Genomic DNA, 4969 nt, shown 5'->3' with positions numbered 1-4969 from the left:
ATGGAAATGGAACTCAAGAACTCAAATGGCCTATTGCATTGGGCAAATCTGCTTCAAAAGACGTCTTTAAAGTGCTAAAAAAAAAAAAAAAAAAAAAAAGCAAAGATGTCAGTTTGAGAACTAGAGTGCACCTAACCCCAAGCCATGGTATTTTCCATCAGTTCACATGCATACAAAATCTTCACAATGAATATGGAAAAACCTGAAAGAACTGATTCTTTTGCATTATGGTGTTCTTGAAAAATATTGAATATACCATGGACTGCTAGAAGAATCGACCGATATGTCTCGGAAGAAGAACAGTCAGGATGCCCCTTAGAAGCCAGGATGATGAGACTCTGTTTCACATGCTTTGGTCATTTTCTCAAGAGGGACAAGTGCCTGGAGAAGGTTATCACGTTTGGTAAAGTGGAGGGCCAGAGAAAAAGAGGAAGACCCTCAATGAGATGGAGTGTTACAATGACTGCAACAATAGGCTCAAGATTCCCAAAGATTGTGATAATGGTGCAGGACTGGGCAGTGTTTCATTCTATTGTACATAGGGTTATTGTGAGTCAGATGTGAGCTGAAGCCATCAATGACAATAATATTTATGACATTATTATTAAGATTTCCAAAAATCATTATATAGCTGTTTCTTTAAGAAAAAGAAAAATGACTTCACGAAGGATAAAAGACTTTTGCATGTATACACTATTTTTTTAGAAGTAAAAATTATAAATGTAGAAATAAAAATTATAAATGTAGAAGTAAAAATTATAAATGTTTTTTATTTTAAGCATTAACTTTTAATGCTTGAAAAATATTTTTTAAACATTATAAATGTTTTTTAATTCAATAATGACTCATAAAAATTACATAAATTATCACACTACCTTTTATAACTTGATCTTTCTAATCATGCTGAAATGAGTATTAAAACTCTTTCCAAGAGTCTTAATTACTATTCTAGTAAATTGAAAATTTAGTATTTAAATTCAACTTAGGATATAATCTTCTGTTCTTTCAAAGACACTAATTGCAGCAGATCCTCATCCTTATATGATTGCCACTGAGTAATTAAAATATGAGGCTTATAACATACCTAATATTTCATAGAAATGGAAATAAATGCATATAGTTAAGTCTTCTTAATTACCAAAGTATATCCTTTTGCAGCTAACACTGACCAAATCTCTTTTTTTTTTGCTTGTGACCTCTTCAGATGTTTTGTAGAACATCTGAAAGTCCACACTCTATGAACTAAACACTTTTCTGTTTTGTGAAATCATTCACTCTTTTTGTTGTTGTTGTTTCAGTGACTTTATAAAATATGTGGCATTTCAATCCATAATATTCAAACCTGTTTTTAGGATCACCTATTAGGAGCTCTGGTAGCATAGTGACTAAGACACTTGACTGCTAACCAGAAGGCTGGCAGTTCAAACCCACCAGCCACTCCTCGGAAGGAAGATGGGGCAATCTACTTCCATAGTGATACTGCCTCGGAAACCCAAGGTGGGGTCACTATGAGTTAGGTCTGACTCGATGGCACATAACAACAACAACAACATTAAAAAAATAATAATAACGCACTTTTTTTAAAGGAATAACATCTACATGTAAAATATTTTTCACAAATTAGCTAGAAAAACATTGACACTATATTCACCCTTGAAACTATGGTTTCTTAGTGTTTGATAAGTCAAGTCCTTTCTATATTAGAGTGGAAATAATTGTGTCTCACATGTGATATATCCTCAGTATATGGGAAATCTTATTCCTCCCTCTTGCAGTCGGCCAAGATAGTAGGCACAGTCAATTCCCTTTATAAAGTCCATATTGAAATGAGTCTCTGATGTGAGAAAACGTCACTGAATCCATTTACCTTTTAATTGAGTATTTAATGTGTATCTTTTCTATGTAAGGAAAGTATTGTGTGAGAATACCAAACAGTTCATAGGGACTATCAAGGTAGCAAGGCATAAAAGTGACACAGTTTAGGCAGGAATAATTATGGTGTCTTCATCCAGCAATTAATTTCCTCCTCTCCATCTCATACCAGGCCCTCCTTGGGCCCTCCTCACTCTTATAAAATTTCAAGTGTAGAATACATACTAAAAAACCAAACAACCAAACTCACAACCATCAATTCCAACTCTTAGTGACCATTGCATGTCCAAGGCTATAAATTTTTACAGAAGCAAACTGCCTCATCTTCCTTCCATGGAGCAGTTGATGGGTTCAAACCACCAACCTTTTGGTTAGCAGACAAATGCTTTAACCACTGCCGAGCTCCTTAGAATGAGTACTGGTGCTTCTGAACTCCAAAATTTCCAACATACATTCCAAGCTCTCTTAATCTTGGCATTTAATTTGGCCTAAAGCAAATGAAGAGGAAGAGTCACACATGCTCTCTCTAACCTGGCTTTCCACTGGGTCAACTGAGGAGCTTTAATCATTGCCAGTGCCCATGTCCCATCCCCAGAGACTATGAATTAATGTCTCCAGTATGGTTTGAGCATCTTTAACTTTAAATTCTCCCTAGATTATCCTATTGTGAAGTTAGGGTAAACAACTGTTGTCCTAAAGATGCCCTTCTCCTGACACTGCTCATGAATGTTTAATATTTAGATAACTTGGGAGTGGTTAATAGCACACTTGTGCAGACTAATCTTGAATCACATTCTGGGCAAGCCTCCAAAGATGGTTGAAGCCTTTTTCAAATGTGATGGGTTTGACACCTTTCATTTTCAGCTTTGAAACTTCAGCCAAAGCACCGAGAAAACAAAAATACCATGTAAAATTCTTTGCTATAAGGGTTGGTTGAAATGACCTGATTGAATGCAGAGCTGCTGGATAGGATTAAGTTAGGCAAATCTCTAACAAAAACGTGAGATTTCTTAACAATTCTCCACTCCACTTCTTTTCTGTGTCTCATTTTGTTTTTATTCAAAAAGCAGTCAATGTCCCTGGTTTTAAATATCATATTCACCTTGTTGTTGTTGTTATGTGACATCGAGTTAGACCCGACTTATAGCGACCCCTCCTTTGGTTTCCGAGGCAGTATCACTATGGAAGTAGATTGCCCCATCTTCCTTCTGAGGAATGACTGGTGGGTTTGAACTGTCAGCCTTCTGGTTAGCAGTCAAGTGCCTTAGGCACTTACACTATTATTTAGTAGAATTAAAAAGTGTAAAAACTGACCATCTCAAAATCACATAACTTGATTCGTCATTTTCTCTCAGAATATTTAGCAGTCAATATATATATTTTTTAATCTATAGGATTAGTCTCTCTCCATTCCTCTCCTCTGACTTCCATGAAAAGAACTATATGCTATATAAAAACTGACAGAAGCTACCACCTTGGAAACCCAAGGAGGGGTTGCTATGCATGAGATCCAACTTTACAGCATGTCTTTTCTTGACTTTGTAATTCAGAAATTTAAAATAATTTAACTCTCTGTAATTTAACTATTATATTCTAAAGAAATTCAGCTTGGTCATTGTGGTGGTTGTGTTTGTGTGTCAACTTGGCTAGGCCTGTTTGAGTGGCTGGGCAGCTGGATGTAGTATTCCCTAGTATTCCCCATGATGAGACTGATAATCAGCTCCGTGATGGCATCTACCATGAGCAGCTGAGTAGCTGCCTTTGGGATGTGGTCTGCTTCCTGTATATAAGGAGAATCTTTGAAAATGGTTTCTAGCATATGGCACACTTGGACCCTGCATATAGCCATGCCATTGCTCAGCAGCGTGCTATGCTCTGCCAACCTTGGGACTTACGATGGACTTAAGTTAATAGCCTGCCATGTGGTTTGGTAATATTGGGACTGTGGCTTTTTACTTGTCAACCTTGGGGCTTCTCAGCCTCAGCAGCCAGCAGGTGTCTGAGTGAAGAAATGCCTCTAGCTCCAGTGAGCCGGGAGCATGAGGCAAAGCTGGATTCCAAGGTTGAGGGGCTTTCACGCAGCCCCTAGAGCCTGGCACTTTCAACTTGGACTTAAAACCTCCTGAACTGTAAAAGAATAAACGCCTGTTTGTTCAAGCATCCCATTGGTGGTATATTTCTGTGTCAGAGTGGCACTAGGTAACCAGAACAGTCATAGAAATTAAAAACTTTACCAGATTAAAAATATATATATCTGTATATAATAGATTTTGTGAGATTAAATTATGCTTGGAAAGAAGAGAAAGAAATGAATGTACAGAGGATTAATGAGGATTAATATGTGAAGAATTATATATGATTTTACATAAATAATTTGTTTCCATTTCTTCAAACTGAAGAGTGATCAGAAGAACTAAAAGCATATGTTTCTGCTTAAGAAATACGAAGGGTATAGATGAATATTTTCCATGTATTTACAATAAATTATGTAAAAATAGAGATGTTATGCAAGCTTTCTTTCTAATTTCAATTTTATCTTATTAATTTTTCTAAGAAAACTCTAAAGAGCATAATCTCTGGTTGATTGAAAAGAAATTTAATCTGTCTTCTGGATCTCCTAACATACCTATGTATAAACCAAATCCACACCAGTTGCTGTCAAGTCGATTCCAACTTATGACAAACCTACATGTGTCAGAGCAGAACTGCTACACAGAGTTCTCACTAGCTGATTTTTCAGATGTAGATCACGAGACATGTCCTCTGATGTGTCTCTGTATAGCATCAAGTGCATTAACCATGTGTACCAACCAGGGACTGCTGAATTAAAAACAAACAAACAAACAAACAAAAATATATATATATATGCAGGAGCTCTGGTAGCATAGTGTCTAAGACACTTGACTGCTAATCATAAGGATGGTGGTTCAAACCCACCAGCCACTCCTTGGAAGGAAGATAGGGCAATCTACTTCCATAGTGACACTGCCTCGGAAACCCAAGGAGGGAGGGGTCGCTATGAGTCGCGTCCGACTCGACGGCACATAACAACAACAATAGCATATATGTATGCATGTATATGTGTATGTATATATAT

Source organism: Orycteropus afer, unplaced genomic scaffold, assembly GCF_000298275.1.
Source record: "Orycteropus afer afer isolate SDZICR_OR568_19922 unplaced genomic scaffold, OryAfe1.0 scaffold00484, whole genome shotgun sequence".
In the NCBI taxonomy this organism is placed as follows: Eukaryota; Metazoa; Chordata; class Mammalia; order Tubulidentata; family Orycteropodidae; genus Orycteropus; species Orycteropus afer.
This window is presented reverse-complemented; position numbering follows the sequence as displayed.